The sequence below is a fragment of the Stegodyphus dumicola genome, chromosome 6 (assembly GCF_044657685.1).
Source record: "Stegodyphus dumicola isolate Sdum_Otavi_A_Nest chromosome 6, ASM4465768v1".
Taxonomy (NCBI): domain Eukaryota; kingdom Metazoa; phylum Arthropoda; class Arachnida; order Araneae; family Eresidae; genus Stegodyphus; species Stegodyphus dumicola.
The window spans coordinates 75,540,353-75,557,549 of record NC_140773.1 but is presented as its reverse complement, the minus strand read 5'-3'; the positions used below and the strand labels follow the sequence as shown (position 1 = coordinate 75,557,549).

The window sequence follows — 17,197 nt, the reverse complement described above, 5'->3', positions numbered from 1 at the left end:
GGTAACAGTGCTGACGAAGAGGAAATAGATGTGTCTGAAGATATTATCAGAAGACGAATATGATGAATTTTCATGCTATCCGATAATGAAAATTTTTAAATTCATAAGATAGATGTCATTTTCTTAAATAAACAGCATTTAGGTACATGTAGAAATCTAATTTTCGAGTACTCATATTTTACTTATTTTGAAAGCTATCATGTTCATATTCGGCACAAAATGCCCACATGTAGATTTCGATTTTAATGTTTTGTATTAAAAGTGAGCGTTATACGCCGGAATATACGGTATTTTTTCGTATGTTCAAGATTCACGTCTAAAAACAGATATTTTGGAACTGCTATTTATGACACAGGGTTATTTGATTACGGCAAATTACGCTTAGGCTCTAAGTAAGGAATGCTTACGAAACCGCTCATACAGCCAATTTGTCCCCCGAGTCTTGAAATCGGGTTAAACTAATAATTTTTGCAATTCTACAGCTAGGCTGCTAGTGAGGTCATTAAAGAAGCAAATTGCGTATACAGCAAGGTTAGCCTAAAGAAAAAGACAAAATAAATGTTTATAATTCGAAAGGTATTCGTTTTTTTATCAGGAAGTATTTAATAGCATTTTATAGGGGATGTCTTCAAGTTTACAACCTTCTTCCTTCTTTTGTTTCGTTACCTGAGCATGACTTGAGCGCTCTTGACGTGACTTGAGCTCAGTTGCTGCTAATCAGATAAAAAATTCTTTTTATGTGCTTAAATATGCAAAAACAAATTTCGTTACAATTATACGGAGTCATTTTAGAACATGGTATGAACGAAAATCTGTCTCGGTGCTAGATTGGCCATTCAGTAGAATAAAATATTGTCTTGGCAAGTTAACCACCAAGAAGTCCAGATTTAACATTGGAATTTTTTCTTGGGGACATGTATTGACGACAAAGTTTTTGTTTCTTTCCTTCCCACAATTCTGGGCGACACATTACAACAGTTGTTGTGACTGTTGATATGAATATACTCAGACTTGCTCCTGGGAGAACTTGACTGTCCTATTACAAAAGAATCATACACAGAACATTTGAAACTGTGAGCCATGTAAACTTGAAGACATTCTTTTAACACGAATTATTTCAACCGTGCTACGTAAACTATTGTTTCTATAAAATTTTGAAGTTCTTACTTTCTTTAAGCTAATTCTGTGTAGGTATACTTTATTGCTAAAATATTAAGTGCTAAATACATTACAGAAATTAAAGCTGGTAAATTAGTCATTATTGACCGAAGTATTAATCTGACATTAGCATTTCTCTTTATGCAGCAAAAATTAAATTTTTTGTGCTTTAGAATGGTCTAGTTTCAAATATTTCTGTTTAATTGAAGCAAGTTCTGTTAACTAATTATATCAACTTCGCGGCATTATTAATGAAACTTACCATATCGGACAAGATAAAAGAAGCTTATTTCCCTGCATCATAAGTACAGCCTCTGCTTCCTTTTTCCCAGCCACAGAGCTTCTACACTTTTCGAAGTCTTTTTCAGTACGCTTTGAAACTGGTTCATGCTGAAAACCTCTAGGAAAAGAAACTTTCATCAAAATAACCCATTTTTATGATCAATAATATTAGCATAATACACATAAAATTATCATCAGATATCAATTTATGACACTGAGATTCGAAAGGAAATCAATAACCGTACGTGATGAAAGTTTATTACATTAGAATTCGCATAAATGCATTTTTGTCTTTTTTCCTCATACATGTAAAACTGAGATACACATTTAAACGGGGCAAAGAAAGGGGGGAAAGCTAATAGAACAGCCATGTACTTCTTAGGCTCTTTCTGTGAACACAGAACTGCAGAAAACTGGACATCATCAATATGTGGAAATGTAGGCAATAGGTATTATAACTACTGCAAAGCAATCCATAATTTTGCTGTCTTCGCAGCTTTAGTGTTCCAGACTAGTATTTTATTATTCCGCAGCATTTGCATGGTATTCCAGATAAACTCGATAATATTGAAATCTAATGACTTATGCAGTTCAACTCGAAATTCAGATGCATGTTTTATTAACCATAAGCACCGCCAATGCCCGAGTAGTTAAGACCGCTGAATCAGTGTCGTAGCTAGGGTAGAGTAAGGGGAGACATCTGTCCCCGGGCGCTGAAAACCTTAGCTACGCCTCTGAACTGAATAATGATACTTCGACCTGGCTTCAAACCTAGTCGAGCCGGCTGGATGCTTGGGTAATTTTGTGATTTTCTTCATGTGTAGTGCAAATACGAGCTAGTTTCCTTTAGAAAGTACTTCCCGAACGTGTTCTTCCCTTTTAGGCAGTTCTCATAGGTTTTATCTAATCCAAATAACCTAACCTCTAACTGTAAATTAGCTTCTCTGCATTTGTGTTGTTACACGTTATCCTAGTAAAAGAAGCCAAGCAACTGAACAGAAATCAAGAGAAAAACCTTTCTTCAAAAAAATAATTAAAATAATTACTGGTAGGCTAACTTTCTTGAATTATTTACTTTGCTTTATGTTTTTAGAAAAGGAGTTTTCCCCAGTCTTACAGTCATATGAAGTTTTCAAAGAAATAATAATTCAGCTTTAGATCAAATGGAGAATCCAACACAAATCTCGAAAAGAGAAGTTGCCTTAGTAATGAATTACACTAAATGGTAAATAATAAATATTCTTTCCTTGTATTGTAGCTGCAACACACCAATGACCGAATGGCTGAAACCACTAATACTCTGACTTCTCCTGAGTTCGATCCAACGATTTGCATGGTTGGTTTTAGTTGCTTTTCCAATATGAAATGTGAATATGAGCAAACCTTCCTTAGAAAGTCCTCCACGAAGGCATCTCTTTTTTAGGCAGATAGTCCTCGTGACTTTGCCATATTCACATAACCTAACCTAACTAGTATGTAGCTGCACAGCATGCTAGAATGCGAAATTCGTTCAATCCCTAGTTTTACGGGAGGAAAGGAGACTCTTTGCACTTGTGAAATATTTTGTCGAACTAAACGTTGACGTCATCAGCGTATACAACCCTTTTATGATGAGGCATGAATTGAAACACATAAAGTGACAGCGTTTAGCTTTTCTGACAGCTATTTTTAGAATATTTGGCTCTAAACGGAATGACTTAGTGCATAATTGCAGATTACAAGAAGTTAACAAGGTTTTAACTCTTTAATAAAGTTATACAATAATTCTTTTATCTCGTTTTAAATTTATAGGCATGCGCTGCATGCATCGAATATGACTTAAGGTGGCTTCTTTCGGTAAACAGCGAAGTTAAAGTACTTATTAAAAAGCATTGGGATGCTGAAAGCATAATTCAACTTAATTGACATTAAAAATGTCGCTTTAGAGACTTTGTAAAGAGTTTATTTTTTAAAAGAATAGAATTAAATAACAATTTAAGCTGTTTAAAACTTAATTTCTTTTTCATTTCAAAAGGGAATAATCCCTTTAATTTCATTTATAAATGCATTTTATGAAGTGAATTGAAAGACAGAATCAAACAGAAATAAATTCTAATTAGCATAAAATTTTAATTTTAGTCTGTGAATAATGAAGGTTTGTATTTAAATAATATGCAATAACTATGATGTAATGAAAAATTTCATATTGAAAACAGCGTTTTTTAGTTCGAAACTCTTTTTTTACAGCTGCAAACTAACAAAATTTGTTTCCCTAAAATAAAAGTAGGTATGTTTTTAGATGACACAAATAAAGGGGAGGTTGAATATTTCAAAATTTTCAAACAAATTTACCTCTTCAGAAGATCTCCAAATCCTGAACCTGATGTTAATGGTGGCTGAGTAGTAATAATTGCTAATAAGATGATAGCGTAAATTCTCATGCATTCAGCATTACAATCTTCTCGAAATGTAAAGCAAAAATAACTGTGTATAAAAAAAGAAAATATATTCATAGCATTGTTCAGATCATATTATATACAGTCAAATACCGAAAATCCGCCGACCTGAAATCCTCCAACTCCTGAAATCCGCGTTGCCTCTCATAATATAAACATTCAGTTTATAGGTTCCGGAAACCGCAACATGGAGTACGAAATATGGAAGAAAAAAAAAATAAAATAAAAAATACTTACCGAATAATGACGTCATAATTGCCGAATAATAATGAGTCATAACGAGGTAAAAAAGCAAACGATTCACTCAACTCTTCTTTCAAGTTCACGATTCACGTTCTTCTATTTTCTGAGCTTTGTTATTTCACGAGATTGCTTAGTGCTGCCGTTTTTTTTTAATCCGGATATTTTGTGGATAAATTATGAATATTTTAAATTTCAGCGCTTTTTAATACATTGACAGATAAGAAACGCACTCGTGGTTTTACTGCTTGAAACGTTGAAAAACATAAACACCTTGCATTGACGGTAATGCAAAAAGTGGAAAATTCTGCAAAAGAGGAGGCAGGTGCTACTCCTCGGTTTATAGCAGAATCGTATGAAATTGCGACACGGACTGTGTATGATATGCGGAAAAATAAAGAAAAGCTGTTGAAATTTTACAGCAACAGTGATTCTAACACTGGAATCCGAAACCGGAAATCATTGCATGGGGCGAAATCGGTAAACCTTGATGCTGTCTTGTACGAGTGATTCTGGCAGCGGCGGAGTGATGGGGTACCAATTTCAGGACCGCTCCTGAGAGAAAAGGGGAAGCAGAATCATGCTGATTTAAAAAAGAGGAGCCTAATGTAAATTAATAATATAATCAATTTATATATGTAATAATAATTTAATGCATATAATAAATTATTGTAATAATGTATATAATAATTGAATTAAATGCATCTAATACGCCTTATTTATTTTGCACTTTGAGTCTGAAAATTATGATTTATTTTTTCTGTCCTGAAATCCGCAAAATCCTAAAATCCGGACAACCTCTGGTCCCAAGCTTTGCGGATTTCTGGACTTCTACTGTATTTTCTTAACAATGAAATAAAAGAGCTTTACCTTGTTTGAAATGTATATATTTCATAAAGTAACCAAGCTAGCTTAGCATTAATTGTTGCCATCTATTTTCTCAATGGCAAGTTTGCCATTAAATTTTGCACCTCATATAAATAATAATAATAATAATAATAATAAAAACGAGGAAAAAAAAAAGACGAAAAAATCTGAAAGGTTTCAGATTTTAAATTACGTCCAAAGGAACTTTTTTTTTTTTTTCTTTTTTCTTTTTTTTTTTTACCGTTTTGTGTGTTACCTTTAATTCAGTTCAACAGCAATATCACAAAATAATTTCAAAATGAGCATATCTTTAGAATTTCCGATACAAAATCTCGCGTACTGGAGATAAAAATGTATTTTTTCTTACAGTGTTGCCATTGTTCGCTTCGAAATAGTTTAGTTTTTTTTTTTTTTTTTTTTTATTTAAAAATTAGTTGAAGTGTTACAAAATTTGAAATCGGTAATAAAACAAATTTCAAATTCAAATTAGAGCTTCCACATGCCCATATTCTATGGAAAATTACGTTATTCAAATTTTGATGGCTCTAGGTACCATTGTTTTATCACAATAAGAGAAACATACATACATTTATGCAGATTCTTCATTATTTAATTTCTTTAAATGTAAGACAGGGCGATAATATATGGTGGCAGCGATTTGAAAAGTGATACAGCCTTTTAAAGTTTTCGACGCAAAATGCCAAAACGAAATTAATTGTCCTTCAGGGAAAATTGCCACTTTGGACAAATTATAAATCTACTTCTGATCGTATAATTGCTCAATTATTTTACTCGCTTACTATTCCCTTTACGAGCTTGCTCAGAACCCCGATTATCCAAGCTAATGTATCCAAGCTAACTGGGATTGATACAAAGAAAATTTTAATACTATAGTTTTATTGTACATACTACAGCCAATTTACAAAGGTACAAGTTCATGCAGGTACATAAAGGATATATGCATATATATGTTCAAATATATAGATATGCATGTTGTACTAAAGATGTGTAGATATGCTCGTTGTACTAAAGATGATACGTACTATAAATTTTAAAACATGTAGCTGTAATACAAATGACGTGTTGTATAGTATACATATCACACATTTAGAAAAAATCAGTAACAGCCTTCTATTTCGTTGTGCTGCCTAGTTTTCTTGTCCTTATATTGCGTAGACGTTGTATCATCATAATGTTAATAACAGTATGTGTCGTCTTGTGTCAGTATCAGCGAGAACCTTTCCATTCAACCTTTTCCTTCGAATTCGAGCCATCTGTGTAACTGATCTTGGTTAATCTCATATCTTCGTTATCAAAACTTTCACTATGTGCAACTAAATTTACAATCGTCTTATCAGACAGATCAAATTGTTCACCATCTTGCATCCAATCATTTATGCCTTTAATTCATTACTGCCTCTGTAGCTTGTGGCTGGTTTAAGATAGTCACTTACTCTTCGTCATCTGCTTCTTGCATTTGTATCATTCTTGTATCACCCTCATTCGATTTTTCAGCTTTTCAGAATGGTAGATTGTTTCATGTCGTCCTACGATTCTCTCAGACAGGTAATGACATCTTTCAGCACCAGTTAACGCGTTTCAGCACCAGTACGTGTTAATAGCAGCAAACTTTTCTTCTAGTGATAAAATCAGACATGTTTTCTCCTACTAGTAGTTGTTCAACAAGCAGTCACTAGAACACCAAAAAAAAAAAAGGGAGGAAGGTCAAATTTGCTCACGCAGCTATATTGCACAACTAGCTACGTATTCTGGTTTCGGTGAGAAAACTAAAAAACAATTTATTTTTAACTCAATTCGCGCAAGAATGGAGGCTGCCAAGCTGAAAAGTGGTAACGATGGGGCTCTTATCTTTACAGTTTGAATTATTGCTAAAACCCAAGTCTACATATTGTTTACTTTTTGACTTTTTGACTTAGTATGGCGGTGTCGTCAGCTTTTCTTCTAGTGATAAAATCAGACATGTTTTCTCCTACTAGTAGTTGTTCAACAAGCAGTCACTAGAACACCAAAAAAAAAAAAGGGAGGAAGGTCAAATTTGCTCACGCAGCTATATTGCACAACTAGCTACGTATTCTGGTTTCGGTGAGAAAACTAAAAAACAATTTATTTTTAACTCAATTCGCGCAAGAATGGAGGCTGCCAAGCTGAAAAGTGGTAACGATGGGGCTCTTATCTTTACAGTTTGAATTATTGCTAAAACCCAAGTCTACATATTGTTTACTTTTTGACTTTTTGACTTAGTATGGCGGTGTCATCAGCTTTTCTTCTAGTGATAAAATCAGACATGTTTTCTCCTACTAGTAGTTGTTCAACAAGCAGTCACTAGAACACCAAAAAAAGGGAGGAAGGTCAAATTTGCTCACGCAGCTATATTTCACAACTAGCTACGTATTCTGGTTTCGGTGAGAAAACTAAAAAACAATTTATTTTTAACTCAATTCGCGCAAGAATGGAGGCTGCCAAACTGAAAAGTGGTAACGATGGGGCTCTTATCTTTACAGTTTGAATTATTGCTAAAACCCAAGTCTACATATTGCTTACTTTTTGAGCGAAGCTTTTATTTAACGACTTTTTTTAATTCATTGCGTTAGGCTCATATAATACGGAGCCTCAATTAATCGAAACTCTGATAATCAGTGTTCTTCTGTATTTCGAAGAGTAGCAATAAGGAAAAAGGCGAGATTTTGGCAGGATCGTGAGAACATAAAACGAACACTTTCGCCCGTTTGATGTCTGGAAGAGAAATATATATAATCAACTCCTGGTTTAAGTGAATCTGATTTAACTTCTGGTTTACAGAACAACCTCTTTTTCAAGCATTTCGATTGCAGATTTCTTGAGCTTCAAAATATCGCTTTACGCTTTTGATCTGTGGACTATTTGATATTATTCCAATTATGTAATAGGTCCATGGGTTCATCTCTTTTTGCTCAATAAAGTTAGCTACATTTCAAGCTAGAAATTTATGTTTTCAGGCAATCATTCTTTCCAACATCATTTGCAGAGTTGCCAACACCTCCTTCCCGGTTAAACTAGAAGGTTCCCAATTTTCATCTCTCCTCTCGGTCTCCTAGTAAATTTTCTATTCTCTCCGTTTCTCATTTACCTGGATTTAGAATTGTTTCTATAACGTTCTTTTTGCAAATGTTAGAGAAAAGTTTTCAGCTCTTAAATGATACAACAGGGTCCATTTTGCATTTAGCACAAATTCGCTTCGAGTCTTTGGGTAGCTGACAGATGTTTTTCAGAACATTTGAGGCACTTTGTTTCGTTATTGCAGAAAATTTGACTGCAGCGAAATATCTGACATTTGTAACACATAATCAGATTTTTATCCAAACGGTATCATCTGATGTTCACAGTTAGGTTTTGTAAGGTTTTCACTACGTAGATTTTTCTACGTGCATCAGTTCGTCTCACAGCTGCGAAAAGTACAGAAAACATATTTTCATGATCAGAGATTTTTCCTTGAAAACTGTTTCTCTTTTCCTAGGACAAAATTCATTCATGATTTCTTCTGGGTTAGCGTCGACAAAAGGATAAATACCTTTAATGTCATTTCCACTTTGGATCTGAAGGTGCTAAATTGCACGTTGTTCTTCATCAGAAGTCCTACAGCCTTGGCGTGTTGATCGCTGGAGATGAATGAAATCCTTTTAGATTCTCTGTTCAAGCTTCCGAAAAAGTCATTTAATCCATACTGAGAAAATAAAACATTTGAGTTCGTTCCTTAATATACTCCTGAAAATCGGAGACCTTCTTTCTTTCTTTTTGAATGGCAGAAGATCTGGACAGGCATCTATAAAAATTTCTTCATTTTCTGAATCATCAGTCAGCGGGGACTCAGGCTTGCTCTGGATATTTTCAGATTCTACAGCAGCAAAAGACTTTGAAGTATCAAGCGCTGAAGCATTATCCTAGGGAGCACAAGGTTTCATGAGTTTCTTCGGTGAGATACAACCTTCTTCTTAAATCGGAATATTAGTCATCTTAGGGAGTTCGTCTGGATGGATTTTGTATTCATATTCGGTGAAAAAGCCCAAAATATTTAGTCCATAAAAATTTAAATTAAATTCCCGTATGGAACCACATTCCGTTTCTAACTTTCTTAGCTTCCAGTTCCATACTGCGGAGATATTTTTAAGCTTGCCAGTTTTTTTGCGAGAAGAGGATTCGCCATGGGTTCATCAGCTTGGCAACGGTCTCTTAATTTTATATAATCTGGACGTGATGCCTTAAACGTTTAATACTAAGCTTGAAGTTCCCAATGCTGGTTTCATAAATCAAACCTAAAGTTCTGAAAATGTAAAATCTGGTCTTGGTTGAGCTCATGGCTGAAGTCTGAAAATATTCAAATCGTAAAATACACGAAATGGTTTTCAAACTATCTGAGCGAGTGGTTTTCACACTCGGAAGCTCACTAACGAATAATGATCTATCAGGCCCGGCGATAGGCTTTTCTCCGTACGATAGAAACTCTGCGACTTCTAAATTCTGCTAGCGGTTTCTTCCGAAATTCTAACAAATTTGTCTAAATTCGGCCTCTCGGTGCGACTGCACTAGCTGCATGCTTTCTGACTTCGAACCTTTTATCTATCTTAATGTCTGATCCTTATATCCTTCTTCCTTGCATCTCCTTAAATTCAAAACAGTTTGATGCTCCTAATGTCTGTCCTAATCTTCCATAACCGGGGTAAATTAGCTCCAAACTATTTTGGCCTTCAAAATTTGGGGAATATTTTTTGCGGAAATGAAATCACTAAGACATGATTTTTAAACTTAAACAGAATAGTAACTTTTAAGTTTTGCAGTAGTGAAACGCCGTTATTTTATGTAAACAGAATAGTAAAATGAGATGATAAAATACTAGATGAGTAAAACAAAGTCCATCAGCTTTGCAAGTAAAAACATAGTCCTATCTATGTAATTCATGATAAAAGTATAATGAATAATAAAATAATAAATTGTATAACACTTTACTCGAACTCCAAAATTGTCAACCAAGTAAATATATTCAAATTCACTAACAACGGATGCATCATAATATGACAAAAATATACAAGTTACTGTCGTCGTGGAATTCAACACATTAACAACTTTCGTTCAAAACTTTAAAAATGACACAACTTTCGATTGCTACATGCAAGAAACAAAACTAAAAAAATAATGGTACTTTTCCGTTTTGCCGGCGCAAGCGATAAAGTCGCCAATAATGGTACAACCGATGTCAAACGGAATATTCTCGCTGGTAACCTTTTACGCCTCATTTTCAAAACAAGTCGCAGCTTTTTCTTATCAGATTGATTGTTTCCTCCAATACTGGCATATAATTACATAGAATTTTTATCAGATAATTCAGTTTTATGTCTAAGCCGTTTTCGGTAATTAAATCAATTAGGATGCAATCACAGCTCTTACCCGAAGCCGAAAATATAGAAAAGGAAAGTCAAGGGTTAAATTCGTCAATTCTAATGAGAATGCATTAGTGAAGTAAAGCCCTGCAGTTTTACATAATTTCTACGCACACACACACAGATCATATTTTATTCTCGAGTGTCAAGATGTAGAAACATCTTTTTACTCGACTTCTGATAAAGATCGGGAGGGGGGAGAAAGAGAAGGGTGAAAGGAGTGTGGGAGGCGGATGAAAGAGAGTGAGGTCCGCACTAGCGGCGGCGAAAAAAGCGGAGGTGTCAAGTTCAATGTCGTTATAAGATGCAGCTGTGGGTGGTAAAACCGCAGAGTCAGTTTTGCGTGAATGAGTCAATTAAGGTTGTGAATCCTATGTGGAGAGGACATCACAAGGGTAGCGATGTTTTTCTTTTGATCTGTGGACTATTTGATATTATTCCAATTATGTAATAGGTCCATGGGTTCATCTCTTTTTGCTCAATAAAGTTAGCTACATTTCAAGCTAGAAATTTATGTTTTCAGGCAATCATTCTTTCCAACATCATTTGCAGAGTTGCCAACACCTCCTTCCCGGTTAAACTAGAAGGTTCCCAATTTTCATCTCTCCTCTCGGTCTCCTAGTAAATTTTCTATTCTCTCCGTTTCTCATTTACCTGGATTTAGAATTGTTTCTATAACGTTCTTGGGGACGCGGGGAGTGTCTGAGAGTGCTAATAAGGCTATTACTGTGGGTTTGTACTGAATAAAAGAAGTTGATCGCTAATCGTTTAATATACTCTTGAATAAGTTCCATTCGAAGGTCTCTGTGGATGTAGATGTTGGGAATATACCAAGGAGCATTGATAATTTCTCGTAAAATTTTATTTGTAGAATTTGTAATTGTTTAATATTGGTTTTAGCTGCATTTCCCCAGATCGGTGCTGCATAAAAAAGAGCTGGGCGCAGTATGGAGCGATAAAGAATTAATTTGTTTGTAGTAGATAAGTTGCTTTTTCTACCAAGAAGAGGTCGCATAGTAGCTGTGGTGATTTTAAATTTTTGTACTACGGACCGGAAATTGGTTCTGAAGGTAAGTTTTTGGTCAAGGGTGACTCCAAGATATTTGGTTTCTTTAATCCAGTCTATTTCTTCGTCAAATATTTCAGGGGGTGGAGGATAGTATTTCGGAATAGTGGAGGATAGAATTTACGGAAAATTATCGCCTTAGTTTTATCAGTGTTAATTTTAATCCTCCAAACAAGAAGCCATTTTTCCAGTTTTATCAGATAGCTTTGGAGTTGGTTTCTTACGGCGATAACAGTGCAGGCTTTAGTGAGTATGGCGGTGTCATCGGCAAAGAGTGCAAGATGAACAGAAGGGTCTTTAGGGATATCTTGTGTATAAATATTAAAAAGGTACGGCGAAAGTGCCGACCCCTGTGGGACACCAGCATTGATTACTCTGGTGGTAGAGTATGCAGTACCGATTTTGATTCTGAATGTTCTGTTGCTGAGAAAAGAGGCTATTAAGCGAATAAAATGATCTGGAAAATTGAGAGTGATTAGTTTGTAAATAAGTCCTCGATGCCATACCCGTCAAAAGCTTTCGCGATATCGAGAAATATAGCACCGGTCGGAAGCTTGCAGTTGTAGCCTTCAGTGATAATGTTGATAACTCTAAGAAGTTGGTGGCAAGTGCTATGATGATTACGAAAACCGAATTGTTCTTCTGGGAGAAAATTCATGGAAGGGTGAATTTTTTGGATGTGGAAAAGTAGGATTTTCTCAGTAACTTTAGACAGGTGGCTAAGTAAACTGATAGGGCGATAGTTCTGTGGGAGAGTTGGATTTTGTTGCGGTTTAGCAAAAACAATTATTATAGCTTGCTTCCATGAGTTAGGAAAATGAGCAAATTTGATAATGTTGTTGATTATTTTAGTTAGGCAGGTAAGAGCGTTGATCGGAAGATGCTTCAGTGCTTTGGTCGAGATGCCATCGTGCCCTAGGGCTTTCTTCGTTTGTAAGGCGCTGATGGTGTTGGCAACGATGGTTGGGGTAGTCAGGAAAGTGAAGTTGTACGGAGCAGGGGTGTTAAGGAAGTTATTGATCACCTGGTTGACCCGTTCAATATGGTTATTGTCGTACGGAGTGGGATTAAGAGTGAATGTATTTTCCATATAGTCCGCAAAAGATTTAGCTTTATCTTCTTCTGTATATGAAGTTCCACTGGGTCCATGGATAGGTGGAATAGGTTTATAAGGTTTCTTGAATTTTCGTACCTTGTATGGAGTTTGCGGGAAATGTTAAATAGGGAATTGTCCTCTATAGCAAGGTTATTTAGGAAATTGGTCCATTTTTGGTTTTTGAAGTTCTTGATTCGTCTGTTGATTTCTTTTTGCATAGAGTTTAGTTCGTGTTTGAGTTGTGGATCCCTGGTGGTTTGCCATCTTTTGCGGATCCGGTTTTTCTCTTTAATCCTATTTCTTATATCGGCAGGCAGGGGAAGGAAAGGCTTGTTCACATAAAAAGTATTGGTGGCTTCCTTTAAAGCAGAATTGATGCTGTTGGTAAATTTTGAGACTTCGAGTTCTAAATCTTCTGTGTTGTTGATGCATGGGTTACCTTGTATGGAGTTATTCAGAATTTCAGAGTATTTGATCCAATTTGTAACTCCTATACTTCTGTCAAGTGAGGAGAGGTATTTATTAATGGGGATTTCAAATACAATGGGGTTGTGGTCGGAAGACAGGGCTGAAATTACAGAAATATTGCATCTGTTAGTAATGTTATTTGAGATGAAGAAGTCAATTGTGGTGGCGCTATTGTACCCGTAATGGGTGGGCTCGTCTGGAGCATGAATGTTATAATTATTTGATTGAGTGAGCTTAATATGTCATTTCCTTTTTTGTTAGCAGGTCCTCGGTTCCAACAGGGCTGTTTGGCGTTGAAGTCCCCTCCGACAATGGTAGAAGTATTAGAATTAAGGAGGTGAATCAATTCTTGTGCCCTGGGATTATTATTTGGTGGGATGTATATATTCGAAATTTTGAATTTTTTATGTTCTATTACAATTTATATTGTGTTACTTTCAAAAGTGGTACTGGAATTAGGAATTTGAGCGTGTTTTATGCTCCTTTTAACAAATGTGATGATGCCACCGCCTCTTCCTGTCTCACGATCAGTACGGTAGGTGTTATAATTAGCATAAAGTACTTTGAGTACTGGTTTAAGGTGAGTCTCTTGTATGAGTATTACGTCAGGTTCAATTTCAATAATGAGGTTCGATAATTCATCTTTTTTATGGTAAAGACCGTTAGCGTTCCAAGAGAGGATTTTTATGTTGCATCTGTTCTTGAATTTATTAGCATTAAAGATGATTTCCTATTTTTTCAATGATTTCGACTACTGCGATTATTTTATCAAGAGGTGATTTCTTAGTTTTAATGTTTTTGAGTCCTTGTATCACTATTGTCCAGATTGTTTTTAGCGTAGAGAAGTCAAAGAGGTCTGACAGGGAGGATTCTGCGGTGCTGGTAGTTTCTTCTGTTAGAATTTCGTTTTGAATGGAGGTTTGAGCGATATTTTCGTTACTGTTTGATGTCAGCGGAGGAAAGTCTTGTTTTCTGTTAGTCCAGGGATTGGTTGCTGGTGGAGGACTGGGTTGGAACTGAACTTGTTTGTTTTTTGGTCTGGCTGGGCAATTTGAAAAGTTGGCTGGGTGAAGACCTTTGCAGTGATAACATATGGCTGGCTGGTCGCGACTACGGGTGAATTCTATAGGTTTGTGATTGCCTCCGCAACGGACGCAAACCCAGTCTCTGGTGCAGAGCAGGGAACTGTGAAAAAATCCCTGGCATCTATAGTATTGTGGAGGGCCAGGTTTCTTGCGTAATGATTCTATTGTTACGTTCATATAACCTATGTGTTTGATTCTGAATACTTCCTTATTTTCTTCTGATTTTGGTATATGTACTAAGAAAAGCGGCATTGGTTTGTTTTCTTTTCTGTTTCTTAATAGTGTTATAAAGTTAACCTTAAATCCTTTGTCAAGAAGTTCTTGAGTGATGGTTTGGGGATCTGTGGTGATGGGTAAGCCTCTTTTTATGACTTTTAAAACTTTATCTTCGGGCAGTAAGTAGGTGTGGGCTTTAAGCTTAGTTTCTTCGACTATTTTGCGAATGAATCGATGTGAGTCAGAGTCTGCAGGCTGTATTTTAAGGCGGCGTCCTTCTAAGGTGCCAGTTATCTCTTTTCCGGTTTGCTTGTTTAAGTTTTTTAAGAATTCATCCGCTTTTGGTACGTCATCTACGACAATAATTGACACTTTATCAATTCTGCTTGTTTTGGGGCTGGAGTTTGGTTTTCTATTTGCGGGAACGGTGTCACTTTTGTTTGGTTGGTCTTTTGAGGTGGTAGTGAGCTGAGTGGCTGATTCATCTTCGTTGTCCAAATACATGTCGTCTATTTGGTTCTCTAATTGTTTATATCGATTGCTGGTTTTGAGGGAAGGCACCTCATCGGAGTCAGAATCCGTTTGTCTATGGCGCAATTTTCTTTTTCTTTGTTCTTTGAAACCACTAGTGGATTGAAGTATGTCGCAGAAGTTTTTAATCTCTTCAAATTGCTTAGCGAGCTTTTCGTTAGAGGTTTGTAATTCGTTTATTTTTGCATTGGCTATCTCGTTTTCCTGCATACGCAGTTGATTAATGGCTTTAACAAGGAGAAAGTTTAGTTCTTTTTGATCACTAGCGGACAAAATCACAATTGTGTCGTTACGGATATCTTGAATATCTTCCACCAAGGATCTGGTAGTTTCGACGTCATTGGATAAAGTAATTTTGTGACTTAATATTTGGAGAACGTTGGGTTCATCGAGATGTCTCATGGGAGGATTTTCTGAGTTTGGAGGTGAGTTTTCCATGTATATGTTATTATTAGTTACAGTTATGTTTGTTGTGTCATATTGATTAATCATGTGAAGTAAATAAGTTGGAAAAAGGCCTAACTAGAGGCCGTACCCGAAGGTACCCTTATCAGCACGGTAAATAAAGAAAATCAGAAGAAAGAATAAAATACGACCTGTTTTATCCAGCGAAGGGTGCAGCTGTGGAGTTAAGGCGACGCTTTTGCGAGGCGAAAGCCGAAGAAGAAACAACCTAGAGCCCGTGAGGTGAGGTCGATGAACTCGGTACAGTAGCGGGGGTGGTAGCAACGCAAGGAAACGGAGAGCGAAGCGATAAGACGTCTATCTCGAACGCTGTCCCACCTCGGAATGACATAATTTCTGAGCAAGCTATTCGTAAGCATTGAAATATTTTTTGCATTTAAACTTGTGTTCCAAATTAAGATTTAACTTGAAATTAATGTAGATAATTACTAAGAGCATTAGATTTTTGTAGAGTAGTTTAGGGGAGATGAGATCGCTTGGGATCACGTGATATGAACCGGCGAATTAGGATGTTGAACCATGAAAGCATAATTCTTAAATTGAAAGCATAGTAAATTCTTAAATTAATGTCTTTTTACAAATTTATTGTCTTTATTTATTGTCTTTTTATAAAGTTTTAAGCGATATTAAAATGTTTATGCCTTCAAAAAAAGAATTCTTAGAACTAAAATTTTTTAAATATTTTTTATGTGTAGACTGTATGTTGTCGCCAATAAAGTCTGTTTGGCGAGATTTGCGCCGGCGAAACGGAAAAGTACCAAAATAATTAACTAATCCGGAAAACATTAACTAAAAAAATTAAATGAAAACATTAATAAATTATAAACTTCACGACATCTGAAATACAACATTCTCTCACCGACAACAGCTTAACCTCCTGCAAATATTAAACAGTAAAACTTTTAAAAACAAACACAGTATTTCAAAGTTAAATTAAAAAGTAGAATCTTCTGGCTGCATTAAACTTGCACTCATTACAAGCACCGAAGTAAAACTCTAGGTTTGCCACAGGAAAACATACAGCCGGAAACTACAATCAAATCAAAATCGCGCCAAATTAAAAACTGTCGCCAAGTTTGGCGTTGAGCGCGCTTAAGAAAGATTAACCCTGCTGGCTAATGAATACTGTAAATTATAACAATTTTGAAACCCCTAAATTGTGAGACCGCAACTAGTTACACCAGTTCTGGATCCGACCTTTTCATTGACTGTACATGCTTTTGAAAGCAAATCAGTATACATACGATATTAAGAAACTCGCGCTTGTTGGCCATTTTATCCCACTCCATAGTCAATCTTGAAGAGATTAAGAGGCATAATAGATTAAAACCTCTATCACCATGAACCTACGATCCTTCAGAGCCCACAAATGCAAGTACACATAACCTGCGTCAAATTTCACCATGAAATTCAAATCTGAATTATTTTACAGTCTGAGAACAGGGAAAGCAAAAATGTATTGAAGTGGCTAACATGATTATAGAAGTTGAATAAAGTGAAAATACAGTACTATTTTACTATGAAAATATTGATTCTTATTTGTAGTTCATGTATAACTCTATAAGCTGTTGTAAACTTTACGAAAATGATGAATGGCTTAATTTTTCGCGTTACTTCCCTACCCTACAATATACAAACCACCCATGCATGTGTTATTTAGAAAATGAAGTTTTAAAAATTTGGCTTCTAAATAACATGAATGTAAGGAAAATACAAACATATTATAATGTATGGTAGAGACGGAAAATATATCGCATCATCAGCTGATAGGAATTGATGTGAAGTGAAGTATGTTAGGGGGTTGGAATGTAAACTTCTCCACTTATTCCGCTTTATGCGCTGGAAACGTGAGTATT

At 35.6% G+C, this 17,197-nt stretch overlaps 1 protein-coding gene across 7 annotated transcripts in view; it reads left to right on the top strand.

Annotated features, from left to right (window-relative positions):
* The first annotated feature begins 17,110 nt into the window (after positions 1-17,110).
* Positions 17,111-17,197, top strand: part of LOC118192223 (multiple PDZ domain protein-like) — a 1,451,385-nt gene continuing 1,451,298 nt past the window's right edge. For 6 of the 7 annotated variants that reach the window (XM_085818539.1, XM_085818542.1, XM_085818538.1 and 3 more), the window contains exon 1: positions 17,124-17,188. The gene's annotated coding sequence lies outside the window, so the exon portion shown is untranslated. Of the gene's footprint in view, positions 17,189-17,197 lie in introns of all 7 variants that reach the window. The other variant, XM_085818535.1, reaches the window with a different exon arrangement.